The 17,200-nt window shown below is 42.8% G+C and overlaps 1 protein-coding gene across 3 annotated transcripts in view; it reads right to left on the reverse strand.

Annotated features, from left to right (window-relative positions):
* The window catches only part of LOC146809663 (sulfotransferase 2A1-like), a 552,792-nt gene that overhangs the window by 448,868 nt on the left and 86,724 nt on the right, over window positions 1-17,200 (reverse strand). The window contains exon 1 of one of the 3 annotated variants that reach the window (XM_085616513.1): window positions 5,833-5,996. The exons of 1 other annotated variant lie outside the window; for it this stretch is intronic. The gene's annotated coding sequence lies outside the window, so the exon portion shown is untranslated. Of the gene's footprint in view, window positions 1-5,832; window positions 5,997-17,200 lie in introns of those variants that run through there. One more of the 3 variants, XM_085616515.1, reaches the window with a different exon arrangement.

Raw genomic sequence — 17,200 nt, forward strand, 5'->3', positions numbered from 1 at the left:
TCTATGCAATTCTGTTGGGACAAGAGACAGAAAATTGCTTTTTATAGTATACTGACTTTGGGCACCTTAGAAGGAAGCAGTTCAGGACTCTCAACGCGGCCATAAATGTATGAAAGGCTTTTCTGAGGAAGACGGGACTTGGTAGATATAATAGATATGTTAAATTGTATAACAATAAGTCGTTTCCCCAAGAGATTTTCTCGGATACAGTTATGGCCGAATGGAATCAAAAAGGATTCAACCAAATTGGGGATTTAAGAGATGCTGAGGGTGTTGTACTGTTTGATGGACTTGCAAACAAATATGATTTGAATAGGAGAGACTTTAAGTATCTACAAATTAGAAGCTTTTTGGGTGATAAACGGGGTGGCTCAGCAGGTTATAAGGCTGATGATTTTTTGGAGACTTTAATTATGGGTGGTTTTCATACTATTAGGTCAGTGTATGCGCTATTAGTTAAAACTAAAGTGGACGATCTCGATAAATATAGGCATAAGTGGGCTGAGAAGCTTGGTGGGGAAATAGAGGATTTTCAGGAGTCGTTGGATTTGGGTTGTAATATCTTATGCTCAGCTCCTCTACAATCCTAGCACTATAAAACCCTATTTTCACTATACCATACGCCTGCCAGAATTGCTAAATGGGGGGGTACAACTGGGATTAGCTGCCCTAGATGCAGTGCACTCGACGCAGATATAGTACATATGTTTGCCACCTGTCCGCAACTACATACTTTAATCAGGGATATAGAGGTTTTTCTGGATAGGGCTTTAGGGTTACAGATCTCCCTATCCCCCTCGCGGATTTTGTTCGGAATAGGTCACAATGGAAGTAGTAATGTAGAGAGGGAATTTGTCTTTATGGCAATGGCGGTGTATAGACTAATCTTAGCCAGGGCTTGGTTAGATAAATCCCCTCCGCCCATGCGATTATGGCTAGCAAATTTAAATCGCTACATTTAATTTGGAAAAACCTATATATGCAAAAAAGGGCAGAGCAGGGAGAGCCCTGGGTGTAAGAATTTGGGAGCCTCTAGCGCGGTGGAGGGAGGGGATAGGGTAAGTGGGTAATACCTGAATTAGGGATCGGTCAGGCTTGATTAGTTGAAATATATTTTGTATAAAATGTATAAAAGGATTATGTTGTGCTAATGATCAAATTAATGTATTAAATGTGCATTGGTGAAAGTATAAAATAAAAATATTTTAAAAAATTTTTTAAAAAAGAAACAATAGAAGGACATAGTGAAAATAAAACTAATGTAGAAAAGACTCAGAAAATATATCCTATTAAAATAGATAGAAATTATTTACATAAAGATAGGTCTATAAATGATTTTTCTAACAATGTATTTTCAAAATTACTATATGAATATGTAAAGACGATGGACATGAGGGACTGCTACGTCTGCATGCAGTTACCTGCATCCATGTCTGACGGAGTGACATATCATCATCTCCCAATAACATATGGAATAACATGTAGTTTAATAGCAAGTTCGTTTTACAAAATAGGGAAATTAGAATATTATTTTTCAGATGTAGATAACATATTTTCACAAGTACCTGTAGTTAACAAATTGAATAAAGTGAAGCCTGCCAAGGTATTAGGTGAATTTTTCTTAGAAACTAAAGAACTAACATTAGAGTCCATATTTAGAAATAATCTAACTTGCAGCTTAAAGAAGGAGGAAAGGATTTTCTTAGATATGGTTGAAGAAAGGAGATTAAAGATGCAAAGGAAAATACCTGAAGGAGAAGAAGAAAAGACAGTTTGGGATGTTGAAAGAGAAAAACATTTGAAAGGAGAAGCTAGTCCAACAGTGGCATTAGACTGACCCCAGAAAGGAAAGTTGTGCATTAGAAGAAATCAAACTGTATATGATAATTATTTTGTAGGCACAAGTGATTGCCATGATACATATCGAATCATGGGTGGATGGGCATTTAAAGGAGGAAATGATCCAGTTTTTCCTGGATTATATTTTATCTGTGGGAACAAAGCATATTATCGTTTACCAGACCATTGGTACGGCACATGTTATGTAGGCCTGGTTTTCCCGAAGATATTCCATGTGGGAAGGGCAAGAGATGGTGTACATTAGTTAGGTAGTAAACTAACACGTAGAAAAAGAGAATCTTGGTCAGAAATTGTGGGAGATATTTTTGGAGCATTGATACCAGCAGTCAGAATATCTCTGAATGCACACAAAGTTAGAAAATTATCAACAGTAGTGGATCGCTTGTCAACAAGCACCGCTGGAGGAGTTTTATTGGTAAATACAGAAATGGTTGCCATGCGTGCCATGGTAATGCAAACTCGACTTGCCCTTGATATAATTTTGGCAAAAGAGGGTGGAGTCTGTGGAATGCTGAAAGTTCAACATTGTGGTACTTATATTCCTGACGAAAGTCAAGATCTAAAGACATACATTAAAAATATGACTGATTCGCATGAGGAAATTGCACCACTGGAGGTTGAAGGTGTTTGGGAAAAGATTGGAATGAAATTATCTTCTATTAAAGATTTCCTATTAAAATTAGGTAGTACATTTATACGTAAGATCCTATTTCCATTAACCTGTGTGGTTTTTCTAGTATTAATTTTAAGACTAGGATGTTTTTGTTGCAAAAGAAAGAAAACACAGAAAGATTTCAAGAGAAAAACTTTGAAAGAGAGAGAGAATAAAAGACGAGAAAGAGAATTTGACAAAGTGGAATTAGAAGAAATGAAAGATAGTATGTATAGAAAAGCAAGAGGAGAAGAAATTGGGGAAACAGAAATGTGACCTAATAAAATGTGAATTCATTTCTTTTATAATCAATTTTACAAATTGTTAGGTATTGTGGTGATATAATCACCAAAGGGGGGATTGATGGAGCAGGTAGTGTACAATTTTGTATACCCCTTCTATTCTTACATGAAAATACTAATCATATAATCCATTAACTATAATACTATTAAACGAGTGTTACATGTATACTAATCAACATTATTGAAACTTAAACTACACATGGGATTTGTTATCTGCATGGCTTAATAATTTTATAACTAAAATCTGTACGCATATTAATGAATAGTATATGTGGTAATAGAATATCGCATGATATATGTTGCCTTTGTGAAGTTGCACCGTCCTGGAGGATCGGAAAAGGAGAATATAATGGCTTTAATGTCGCTAAATGCTTGATAAATACAAGCACATAGAGGGATTAGTAAGGGGATAACATTAGAATTACCATTTCTATGTATTAATTATTCTTTTGGGTTTGTTCCGCTTAAATTGACATCTGGGCCTAATCCAATATGGCTGCTGACATCGCACGCAGAAGTGGCCACTGTCTCATGAGGCGCGAAGTGACCTGCGCAAGTGCGAACAGTATCGTGAACCTCTTGGAGACCTTTGCTCATCATGTTCCCATTCAAGGATATGAATTTGGTGGTCAGCCAAGATGAGGGAACAATCAACCTTACAGTAAACCGTAACAAGCCGACACGTTAGCTAACAAGTGACCTCACCCCTCGAACTGTACTGAGAACCTGGGAATAAGAATCGGACGATCCCAACCAGCCAAACACCACTGTTCTTGGCCTAAAAATGTATCTTCTTAACCTAAAATCATTATAAAAAAAGGTGGTAAAATAGAGAGGTCGTCGTCACTCTTTCGTCCATTAATGAGAAATTTGTGACGCTTTTCCTGATGGTCCAGATGCTGCCTGACCGTTGATGACTGCAAACTTTTTCCAACTCCACGGGCTATGATAGATGCTTGCACGATTTCTGGTCCTTTGATAAAATTGGGGACTGTACCGTGCCGAACTTTGAGCTTTGGCCTGCTTTATTCGGACAATTCACGACAAATACGGTTATGCAGAGCCAATGAATTAGAGGACTTCAAATAGCCAGATTAGGTAAATATGGTGTTCTGCGATTTACTTGAATTGATCTAGAAATTCAAAACTTTGATGAGACAAATGCAAATATAAAACATTATGAAGATTTAGATAAACAAAATTGATTAACAAGAAATATGAGTTGTGGTTTTTTATTAAGGGAAAATAAGGATTCTGAGTCTTAAAAAGTGTTTTAGCTGGTTCTAAATCACCATCAACCAATCCAACTAATTGATCCGCCGACCAAGTGGGTGGAGTGCCTTGATGTTTGAGATTAGGGATCTATAGGCGACGGATGTTGATGTATATTTTGTAGAAATAACTTTTCTCTCCCTATAGGTGTTTCCCCCATATGTCCAGCGCTTGAATTACTCAACCCTCCTGTGTGTGCAGACTCGTGAATGGTGACGTGTGTAAAGTTGGTGTTATGGGCCCCACCAATGAATGTGTGTATGAATGAGTGTGTGTGACGACGGGTCTGCTATGCAGAGAGGATATCGGTATATGTTGTTCCCCATTTTCCCAATCTTGCGCTGGATCAATATTACCACCTTGATATTAAAATTGCCTCTCCAAAATATGGCGTGAGGGTCATTCCTCATGCAAACTAAGATCACATTGTCACAAAAATTCTGGGTCATCTATATTGAGAACATAGACCCTGAACTAATGTGAAATGCTCCTCACTTAGAAATCCTTGTTGCATCAAATAGCGCGCCACAAAGTCTGAGTTCACACTGAGGTATCTAAATATTGACTCCATATGTATTGGATTACTGAAAACTAAAATGTAAACTGCCCTTGAAGGACTATTGTAAGAGGGGGGGAAAAGCAACGCTGCCTCTAACTTTTTGCAAACACAGGTTCAACCCACGGTGGAAATCCGTCCCTTGGCAGTCAGCTATATCGGTTCTGCCCCTATTTAAAGAGGGAAATACATTCTGAATATTCGGAAAATTATTATGACCTTCAAAATACCATGATACAGTCGATCTGTTGAGGAGTGCTTTGACCTAATTTGACTTTCCCTAGTGCATACCGGTTTCCTGCTGCAAGTGGTCCAACATAGATTGTAGTGACATACTTATGCTTGCAAAATCTGTTGCTGCGTTTCATCTGTGTCATATACACCTATCACTCCCACCCATTACACTGAAACCACAACTCTGCAGTGATTCCCTCCCTCAATCCACCCAACATACGTAGAAACTTAAGAACCTCAAGACCTGTCATAGGCAGCCTCAAGAAAGACACTTGGTGCATACATGCCATGCTAGAGCCATCCAGCATCCATCAGCCACCTGCGTCCGCTCCCCGATCCCAGGTCCAGGCCCACCACCACCAACCATCCAGCACTAATGCTCTCTATACTGATAGCTTTGGCAGGATTTGTGCACATAAAACTGGGTCGGACCACACTTTCTATCAAACGTTCAGTATTCCAGCCTCCTGGCGTCCATATGTCCCGAAGGAGGCTCTTCTAAAAAATCTGCAATCAGAGAAGTCGACCCCCGCATGCCCATCGACTGACGGCAAATGCATTCTGGCTCCACTGCTAGTATGTATCTCCCTACAAGCCTAGGCAATCGTTTTACCCTAAGCAATCAGGTCCATGTAATGTATCTTAAAAGCAGGTTTTCAAACTTTTTATTCCAACTTCAATGAAATTAAACTTGCCCAATAAAAAAAACTTAACATGCTCACACTTCTAACAATCTTATTAAAGACTTCCCAGAGTAAAAGCACTTACATGCTCTCAGCTTTTCATGTTATGCTCCACTTATATATCAATTAACTATTTCTGTTCTTCGCTCCCTCAAATGACAGCTTGAAAGCGGATCGGGGAGGGGGAACGGGGGGTGGGGAGGAGATAAAAAGATTAAATGAGGAACACACGCATTATTCGGTACCCCGTTAAAAAGTACATTGATTACCAACCTGTTTCACTCTTTAGGCTGCGATTTGAAACCTCAGTATGTGGAGTCCGGCTCAGCCAGTGTTTCCTCTGCTGGCCTGGCACGGACTGTCCCGCACTGACGCCTTGCCGACAGCCCTAAGCGTCTGTGGCTCTTGCAGCTGGCTCTCACGCTCTCTTCCAGGAATCCTCAGGCGTTCCAACTATTAACCACACCCATGAGCACCGCGGCACCTCCCCCTAGCAGGTCAGACAAATGACAATAATACACCAAGACATGTCTGATAACGCGCCTGCTGCAGGCCATTGAAACAAGGCTGAACAATGGCGTCTGCCCATTCAATGGCACTCACTGATACAGCGGGTAACAGAGCGGAGGTACAAGGAGAAAAACAAACGTGGCAAGTTAGGGATTTACAGAGGAATTCAGGACACATTTTGACAAAGGTGCATTAAATTAGCTACTTCAGTGCTTGAGGATTTCATAGGATCATCACTTTAGAACAGCATAACATGTGGGTCATGGTGCATATACTGGTTGGTGGGTATTACAGATCAAGTGTAGGGGCGGGTGTAAGTTGCGCAATTAAGTATAGGGGAATTACCAAACAATTCCTTGATATTATGAATAGTTACGCAAAAAGAGTAATTCTACGTTTAGCACCATTTATTAGTGCACAAATTAATTTTGTGCTAATAAATGTGCTAAAAGCAACAGAGCACAAAGTGCAAGTAGCCGCTCGCTCTAGCTGGATATGCTCTTGTGGTAGGATTTTCCCCCTTGTTACTCCCACTACTTAGCGCAAAATGCACCATTTCATCCAAATTAGACCAGAGGACGCATTTTGCACAAAGGAATAACTCTAAATGCAGCAGAACACGAACAGCGAGCGGCCGCTTGCTAAATGTCCTCTTGCAGTAGGACCAGCCCCCCCCCCCCAAAAAAAAATTACCCGTAATTACACAGGCAGGAGTAATTACATTATTATCGGTAATTCCACGTCACAAAAAGTAACACAGAATTTCCAAAATGACTCCAACTACTCCGGCATAACTGAAAAGCTGCCCCACCTAATAAAGAGATGTTTAGCAGCTCGAAACACGTCAGAGGTTAGTAGGGATAGCAGTATGACAGGACCAACAACAAGCAGGGTGGAACCTAAAGCAGCAGGATACATGTGTTCGGCGAGAGCTCAGCCCTGGATTCCAAATAATCCCAGTGCCACATCAAAGGAATTATTAAGGATAGAATAAGTAGTGACTTGAATGAAACTCCATTGACCATACAAGGTGGGGTTCATGAGCAGCAGAGGAATCCTGGAAGTGACGCATCACTGGGCATTGTATGTGGCAGGAAACAGACAGACAGTGGTCCAAATGCAGATAGGTTTGACCTAGTGAGTGTGATCCACACTGCACTATCAAAGGGCCTGAGAGCTTAGATGGCTCCTGTTAACTGCAGATGTGACTGGGATTGTTGGAGCTATATTGTCTCTCTGGTGGATTGTACCGGGTGTGTTCTTAGTCCATACTGATTGTCAGACCCTCTCCTAGTGATTAGTTTGTGGCGCACACGCCCTCCTCCTGGGTTAATCATTAGTACACAGAGCTACAGAGCCCATAGGCCTGTGCTTTCTCTTCAGTGGCTCCACTGTAGAGTATCTTGTGATCATTTGGTGTGCTCAATGCTCCACTGTATAGCCCTGAGAAATTCACACTCAACGACTGGTTGAAGTTTTCAGTGCACCAGCCTGGGAGTGCAGTGAAACAGTGAGTGGTTTCAAGTAACTTGGTCATTAACCTACATAGATTTGCAGGGGTGACTTGACAGCGCATCTGTACCCTGACCCAGCGGCGTCACTAGGGTTGGTGTCACCCAGTGCGGTAACGGTGTCACCCGTGTGGTCCACACCTCCCTAGTGACGCCACTGGCCCTGGCTGTGGGCACCGGCACCCATACATTTACAAATTAAGCACTGCCCTTAGTTAGTAAATCACAACCACATTGCATTCCTTGACTTCTTACATCGAGATCCTGGCCCAAAGCATCGGGAATATTCTTGATACACCTCATCCAGCCCCGGAACCCTCTATTTGAGACAGCAGGAACAGAGTTTGAATTCTGCTATTAAAACTTGGTGCACTGCGAGCGAGTCCTTAAGTTCTGCTGAAGTGTTTTTGCCGTTTATCATACAATGCATTTAATTGTTTGTATGTCTCTTAGATTGAACAAGGGAAACAAAACGTAGAATTATACCAGACATGCCAACCCTCCCGATTCAGGCGGGAGACTACCGATTTCAAGGCTAGTCTCCCGCCTCCCGATTCCTGCAAGCAAAACCCCGATTCCTCGGAGGTTTTAGCTGACAGGGCTTGGTATTGTGTAACGTGCTAATTATTCCAGCAATAGTCAAGAGTGGCGATGCAGGGGTTCTGGAAGGTGTGACAAGCCAACAAAGCCTCACTAACAAGCGAATGGTCTTTAAAAGACCTGTGAAGTGCTCGGGGGCGGCTGTGTGGTGTGTCCGGGAAGCTGTCTCAGACCGGGCTGACGCACAGGGGGATGGGGTGTCTGCACTGCCAGCAACCTGCCAGGCCAGTGCACAACACTTGCAGCACCCTCTCTCTGCCTGCCATTGCGCTCCATGCTTCTGAAAGGTAAGAACAAAACGTGCATTTGCGTTTCAAATGTCCGATCCTGCAGCAGCTCACTTCCAAAGCCCATACAAGATTCAAGGCCCCATTCTCCCGATTATTTTTTTAAAATCTCCCACTTTGCTCTTCTGAAATGTTGGCATGTATGTTATACCACCAACTTGTTAAAAGTGTGACGTTTGGAACAAAGTGAGACTCTGGGCGATGTGGGCTGGGCCTGTGGGTGGGGCGTGGGTTCAGGCCTGCGTTTCGTGACGTGATGTCAGAGGGTGCTCCCCAGGGCAGGGAGGGCAGAGCACGGCAGGCACAGACACGGCCTGAGGCCTCGGGGCACGTCTTCCGCCCACAATGACAGGCAGAGAGGAGAGTTCTCGCTACACTCAGGCTGGGTGAAAAGTTGAAGCGCACCTGGCTCCTGGTCTATCTTTAGTAACTACGTATGTGTCAATCGGAGACACTGGAAGTCAATGCTTCGGGCACCAGAGATCAGAGGCGCAACTAGAGCCAAATTTCGGGGGGGGCTGAGCAAAAATTTCGGGGGGGGGCTGAGCAAAAATTTCGGGGGGGGGCTGAACTTTAAGCAATAGGCAGAGTGGAGCTGCAGGGGCTCTTAGAAGGGCTGAAACAACAGCGAGGCCTCATTAACATGCAAATGGTCTTTTAAAGACCTGTGAAGTGCTCGGGTGCGGCTTCTTTTTTGCCCGGGAAGGTGTCTCATCCCGGGCTGCCACACACGACGGGGGGGGGGGGGGGGGGGGCTGAAGCCCCGTGAGTCCAATGGGTGTTGCGCGCCTGCCAGAGATGGAATGTAGTCGTGAACCAGAACGTTAACATTTATGACTGTATATTCACTCCCAGTGCATAGCGCCTCGGAATATACACGTCACGGAGCTACACGAGCCAGCAGGCGCGTAGAACGGTGTCACCCCATGTGATGGTGTCACCCGGTGCGGTCCGCACCCACCGAGTGACGATTTATCCTACACCAATGTTATGCTCCAGTTCTTAGCTTCCACACAAATACAGAACCATTCCCATGCTATCTTCTTGTAATGCTTCACATTACTATACAATAGTCCTTTAAACTCAGGCTTATTGGCATTGACAATGCTTGAAATTTGACTAAATGTTTGCAACAGAGGGGTATTTGCATATGTCCAAGCCAAATGGAGGGAATGGTAATCATGGGCTATGATACGAATAGTGGAACCTCTTGCTTCACATTTGATTGGATGACTCAATCAAAGCTTCGGGAATGCAGTATTGTATCTATAAATCCTTCTTTCAACAATAATGTTTGTTTTATCAGGCAATGATAGAAGTATTTTAAGTCTGGGGCTGTGTCGAATTAGCACAATTTGCGTTAGCTTAATTGCACAAAATGTTAGCAAATTTTCATGAAATTCTAATTATGCAAAATACAAAACCATCATTTAGAACTCTATTTTAGCAAGTTATACACCCTATCAATTATTGATACAATAACACATTTTGCATTTAAAAAAAAAAAAAAAAAAGTACAATAAAACCTCCCAAAATACAGCAAACAGGCCGCTTGCGCTCTGTTGTTCCCATAGGTTTGCTGTAAATTTGTACAGTGAATGGCACATTTGCAGTAAATCTTTGCAGCCAATGGCAATTAATTACACTAGCTGGCACAATAGCGCAAGTTTGAGATTTTCACATAACAAGTGTAATGCGAAATTCCAGAAATTAAGCAAATTAGGCCAGTGCAACTTACATTTTGTCGAAGCCTACTTACGTCTTCACAGTAATAAAATTTAAGGTAAACATTTCCAAATAATTTCAGTCAACAGACACATTGTTGATTGTCCAGAACTTCAGAAGCTGAAAGTCTTGGCTCGACAGGGACTATGCTACCTACAGATTATGTAGAACCCATGGTTTTATTTTCGTTGATATTTTTTATATTCATAGATAGAAAGCTTATCAGCATGGAAAGCTGTACATAGCAACGCATGATATTAGCAGTTTTGGGTGGATTCAAAGAGAATGGTTGTAAAGCAATAACATAATAACATGAAGATGTATCATATATTTAGGGACAGATATAATCTGGAATTAGTTTCATTACAACGATTCCGGTAAGAAGAGCCATTTCTTAAGAGATTGATAATGTGAGTGACACGCTGGAGAGTACTTCAGAGGGAAGAAAGCTCCAGGGTAGTGGAGTCAAAAAGTAAATAGAAATCTTAGTGCTGCACAGGGAGGTTTGGGTGTGACTAGGTGTTTTTATTCTGAGAGTAAGTTATAAAACACAGTCTATTTGCTCTGGATTTCAGAGAGGTAGTTTGAGGATAGAGGGGGTTTAATCCTTAGAAACCCACCTACTTTGTTGGTGATAATGAGTGGATGAAGTGTATCTATTCTAGACAAAGATAATAAAGGGTCCTTGCAGCGACATTTAGGATCTTATAATTCATCTGAGTCTGATATCCCTGTATAATTTCCTTATTGCAGGCTAGTCATAACGTCTCTAGTCATAATGAAATGACATAGCTGATCACCTACAATAATTTACTACAGCAGCGATGGCCCTCATCACCAGGTAGACCTTAACACCCCCAGAAACCCTCAAGCGGTCCTGAATTTCAACTGATTGAAACCCTACTTTGACAGGGAAGACATGACCATGTTGATGGTCACAGATGAGGGGGTAGAGGAGGAGACTGAGTAAGTGCCCTACCACCTCTCCAACAAGGTGCAAGATGAGTCAGTATAGGGAGCTGTGCTCTCCGCCAAAGTGAAAGATCAGTAGCACAGAGACTTCAAGCAGGCGCTGGGGCAGTTTACAGGTCTGTTCTCGTTGACACCAAGTGTCACTGATTGGTGAGTGGGCAACATTGACACCGGTGACAGCCCACCAGCCAAATATAAACTGTAAAGGTTGTCTAAACATTTCAGAAACCGCATCAAGGCTGAGGTAGTTAAGATGCTGGAATTGGGGGTAATTTATCCCAGTGATGTTGGTGCCCAACTCTTATCTCCAGGGTGGAAAGTAGGAGTCAAAGTTCTGTGTGGACTGAATGCAACCATTAAGACTGATGCTCACCCTATACCTAGAGCTGATGAACTCACTGAAGGGTTAAGGGCTGTTAAGTATCTGAGTACATTTGATTGGACTTCAAGCTACTGGCAGATTAGCCTCACAAAAGAAGCAGAGAGGTCAGCTTGCTCCACATCAGAGGGATATTACCAGTTGAAAGCAAATCCCTTTGGTTTAAAGAATGCACCTACACCTTCCAAAGGTTGGTGAACATGATCCTGTCTGGGTTGGAGTAGTTCAGTGTAGCTTATCTTGATATAGCTGTGTACAGTTCTTGGGAAGATCGCCTAATTCATCTGCGGGAGGAATTTCAGGCCATGCAGCAGGCAAGTCTATTAAAGCCAGAAAGTGCTACATAGGGCAGAGGTCTGTGGTACATCTGGGTCACCTGGTAGGTGGAAGCGATATACAACCTTTTCAGACCAAAATTGGAACCATTTCAGATTGGACAGCTCCTACTACACAGACGCAGGACAGGGCATTCATTGGTTTGACTGGGTACTATACAAGATTTGTTCACAAATATGGAACCATTATTGCTCTCCAGACTTACTCCTAAGAAGAGGCCAAAGAAAGTAATGTGGACCCCAGAATGCCACAAGGCCTTTGCCACTAAAAGATGCTATGAGTTCAGCCCCAGTGCTGCTGGCACCTGACTACACAAAGGAATTTGTTGTTCTGACAGATGCTTCAGAACAATGGATTGGGGCAGTGTTGGCACAAGTGAATGAAAAGGGCCTTGATCAGCCAGTTGCCTTCAACAGCAGGCGACGTCTCCCCAGAGATGGAGTGCCATTGAGAGGGAAGCCTTTGCTGTGGTTTGGCCCCTGAAAAAGCCAAGACCATACCTGTTTGGTACTCATGTTCATTTTCAAACTGACCACAGATCTCTCAGATGGCTTATGCAGATGAGGGGGGAGAATACAAAGCGATTGAGGTGGTCCATGTCTCTAAAGGGAATGGACTTCACAGTGGAAAACAGACCTGGGGTTGCCCATGCCAATGCGGATGGCCTTTCAAGGTTTTTTTACTTAGCCGATTAAAACTACTGGTTTGCAGGTTAGTGACCCCTCATCTTTTTTATTTGGGTGGGGGGCATGTTACAAAGTCACCCTTATGGCCTGTTCACCCCCACTTTTTGTGTGCTGATTGGTGCTAATGGTGGGTGACTGTGCCCTGAGCCCTGCAAGTCAGGCCATGGGCTAGTGCTATATTAAACACATACACATGAATTGAGGTACACTTATAATTGGCATGACCTACCCTATAAGCTCCTACTATACAATAGGTACAGGCAGTTAAGAGGCCAGCAGCCTTTTTTTCACTTGCATGCGTGCAATGCAGAGAGCCTGAGGTAATTTTAAAAGCAGTCATGAGTTGCAGCACTTCTTTTAAAAAGAAAATTCCTTGCTAACTCAACTTTGGTAGCAGGGGCACTATAAAATGATTTCATTATTGTTACATATCGGGTACCCCCAAGGTTTCTCCTAGGCATTCCAGGGGTGTGTGTGTGTGGGGGGGGGGGGGGTCAGGTAATTATATGCAGGGCACCAATAAAATACATTTTGTAAACCCTGGTGAGGGAAAACTGACCATTTTATTTTTCCCCAGTGTAGGAAATCCCCTCGAAAGACAACTTTAGTTCTGTGGGCACTGTGCAGTATTAATCTACATAATTTTTCCCTATTAGGCAACCCTAGGTCTCCCCTTGGTGTTCCAGTGGTGGTGGTGGTGGGGGGGGGGTCCTGTAATTAAGGGCAGGGACTTATATAAGATGTTTTATAAACCCTTATGAGGGAGGAATTGCGCTTTCATTTTCCCCATTGTAGATACTTGATAGGCTAACATGGCAGTAAGTTATGGACGCATAACTATTGCTAGGAAAATATAAAAATCTAATACAATGACTTAACATAATGGTATTGATAAATCCAACAGACTGCTCTTGTTGAATTTATAATAACTTGTACAGAAAATAAGTTAGAACACTTTGTCTATAAGTTGAAACCCAGCCTTCTTTCAGTCTTCCCTGATTGGTAATGCTAACAGGCTTGGCAAGGCGATCTTGATTAGGTAATAAGTGGCTGTCCAGTGGACAGATTATCTGCTGGAGAGAGCTCAGCAGCTACACAGGAATGCCAGGGCAAGGAGGAGAGGTTGTAAAGCATGAGGCTTCAAAGGAGGGGAGGACAGGCAGGGAATGCCAGGTCTACCTACCCTCACTCCCGTGAGCTTCAGCCAGATAGTACGCTTAAGGAAGGAATTTGCAGGAATTAGGGGGATAAAAGCTGTGGAAATGAGCCACAGAGTTGGTTTAGTTAGCTCCCACTGCTCTGCTGAAATTTCAGCCATCATGTATTTTGGAAGAACAATGCTTTCTGGGGCAAGAAGATGCCACACTTTGGAGGAAGTGATCATGTACCTAGGAGGCATCCTGCATCTCATTGTTCAGAGGTGTCCATTTCTTGATACCCAGAAGCCGACAATAAATATGCGAGAGGTGCATAACCTCTCAAGTTCTGCTGCCTGAAATGCCAAGAGGAAGTAGGACTGTCCAGCTGGAATCCGGGCCTGCACTCAAGTGCCTGCCTGGTGAAGACTGTGCCTGCTGCACTAACTGGTACTACATCTCTGAGCACTTTGCCTTATTTTAAGAAGGAGTGAGTTGTGGACTCCCTGCAGCTACAGGTTAACAGAGCTTAACTGACCCTTCTCCAGTCCCACTCCTGGAGTGCATCCACCAGACATTTTAGGGGTTGACAAAGTGCATTGTGGGAAGTGTAGTCCCGGCCTGCTCATTCTTGAGCTTTAAGAGACAGCTAAAGGATTTCCTCCTCAACAGACATCTCAATTAGGGGGTCAGCAATTTCCCAACATGGACAGGCTCTTCACCCCATGCTCTCTGTATACCTCGCCTGAACTTCTCCTCTCCTTCTGTGCTCAGCCAATGCCTTGATTGAACTCAAAACAACTGTCCTAACTTTACTTCGATTTTGTGTAAACTGAGTGTGTGGGCTTTAAAGCGCCCTGATGCCCTCGGGTTTTGATAGTGCTATATAAAACTCAAATAAAATTCAAAACCTTACCAACCTTACACATGTTGTGTGAAGGTGATTGGATCACAGTAGGCAATATTTTTTATTGGTACAATTGTGAATTATAAAATAAAGGCATATGTGAACCATACCCTTGTTAACTTCAGGAAACCTTTTAGTTGATGGTAATTTCAATGAAGTCCCGCCACACACCCTAACAGCTGCCATGAGATGGTCTTTGTCTTTGCAAATTTTGAGCAGTGTTTTGGGTTTTGACTTTGACCTTTGGCCACATGGTGTGCTCATCACCGCCTACTCGGGTCACTGAGCTAAACATTTTGCAACGTGCAGCACATTTTGGGCTTGGGCAGAGTCGAATTTCAGAACTTAGCAACAGATCCCAGGTATGTTGTTCAGAGCCAGTAGGCTCTGGGTGAATGAACTGACCTTCAATCATGTTCTAACTTCAGCACCCCATCACACACAGCACACTGCGTGCAAACTTTGGATATGCCCACTTTGGATTGGTTTTTAAAAAACAACATACAAAGAGTTCACCCTCGATAGTACATTCTAAAACATTTTGCCAGTATGCGTGTACTAGTCATTACAGAAAACCTGCCAGCTGTACAGATATACAGTCAAACTTACAAATATACAGTAGTTGAGTCATTGGTATCAGTCTATTTGGTGCTCAGCTTGTAGGTATTCGTGCACTGGAGCCAATATATCTTTGGGTCTGCTTTCGGCAGCGTTATCTCTTGGTACATCTGAAATTGTTCACTGCAATATACTGTAGCCATTCCACGGCTCTTGGAACCCCATCTCAGAGTTACTCTGCACTTGGCTACCACCAGAGGCAGTGATGTCCTGAGTGCCAGGTGGGTAGTAGTTAACACATCCCAGCAGTGCCAGGAGCGCCAAGAACGGTGTCAGTTTAGGTTGTGCCATTCTGATGTCCAACATCGTGTCCAGCTCTCGCTCTAGTAGGAATGTACCGCTGGACATTGCCAGGCATGAAGCAGGACGCTTGTTGTGGGCTCTCTGCATCTCTCACAGCTGGCCATTGGTTTATTTTGTGTAATTTCTGGGGTGTATGATATAACCTGTGTACAAATGTATGATGAATTAGATGGTACATAGTTAAGAAACATTTCTCCTGTCGGTGAAGGGAAACATCGTTTACATCGCATTCAGTACAACGCGATGCTGTTACATCGCGGTCGTTACAACGAACGCGATGTAACCACGCAATGCCATTACAACGCAAGTCTTTACATCGACTTGCGCTAGATGGCGTGCTAACATTACAAATAGTGTAGTTTACTATCCCAACACCTTCCCTACTGTTAAGTGGACTGGAGTTGGAATAGTAAATTACGCTTTTCTAATGTTAGCACGCCATCTAGCGCAAGTCGATGTAAAGACTTGCGTTGTAATGGCATAGCGTAGTAACATCGCAGTCGTTGTAACGAATGCGATGTAACTGCACGCGTTGTAATGACTCGCGTTGTTACGTCATACATCCGTCGGTGAGGTATGTGCATTCGGGCTTCCATATCCAGCGTCTGTAGTTTTGCCTTCCCATTCCCTTTTGGATAAAGGTAGGCTGGATGGGGCTTCATCTTGCATTCCCTTGTGTATAGTTGATGCGAGTTTTTTGGAAGGTGATATTATGATGAGGATGCTGTCTACAATGTGAAATATCAGTTGCAGGGTTGGGGTTTTAATATTTCCTGTGCAGCAGATTTCTTTGAGTTTATAATTTAGCTATACGTCTAATACTGCATGCTTGTCTCGGCGCAGCACTGCCTCAGGTTGTACTAGGTCTCCCTCTGATAGAGATACTCCAGACAGATCCAGCCGAGCATACATAGTAATCTACATACTATGACTAAGCCGAGTATACTTGGTTTAAAGTGTGATGTAGCGCAAAATCCAGTTTTCATTGTAGGGGTGCATTATAATCATATGTGTAGACTGCATCCGCATATAATCTTTTGTCGTGTTAACCTAAGTGTTAGGATCTGGTAACCTGATAACATGAAGGCGATGTGTCTAGGCCAAAATGTAGACTACATGAAGAAGTAGCATGGATAATGCATGTAACTAGCAGGAAATATTAACTAAAACTCTTGTGTTGCACAACAGACAATCATTTCACTATTGAATGTGTTCATTAATCATGCCGTTTTATATGTAGGTGAAATTATTAACTGTATATGACTTAATTTCTATATAACTTCGGAAGGTTCATGTTCCATTTCTCTTATGTTAGCTGAATTTTGTAGGCCTGAAATACATTTTCACTGGGAGCTCTCAGATTAGAATGAATAACCGAATTTCATATGCACATTGAGTTTTATTCTTTTTCACGCTTATTTTGCTGATGGAAACAGCTGGAATAAAGTCTTTGTTTTAGGAGGTAGGCAAGGAGAGAATGGGATACTTTGAACGTTAATACGGATATGGAGAGCTGTTGTATTTTTACGCTGGAGTGAGCCTGGGAATCAAGGTCATCTCACCACTGCTCAGGAGCATCGCTGTCCAGTGGAAAATTACCTACGAGGATGAGGCCTTACCAAATGGCGTGAGCCGAAGAGGATCTTGGGAAGTCACCTGTAATATTGATGT

Source organism: Triturus cristatus, chromosome 7 (assembly GCF_964204655.1).
Source record: "Triturus cristatus chromosome 7, aTriCri1.1, whole genome shotgun sequence".
Taxonomy (NCBI): Eukaryota; Metazoa; Chordata; class Amphibia; order Caudata; family Salamandridae; genus Triturus; species Triturus cristatus.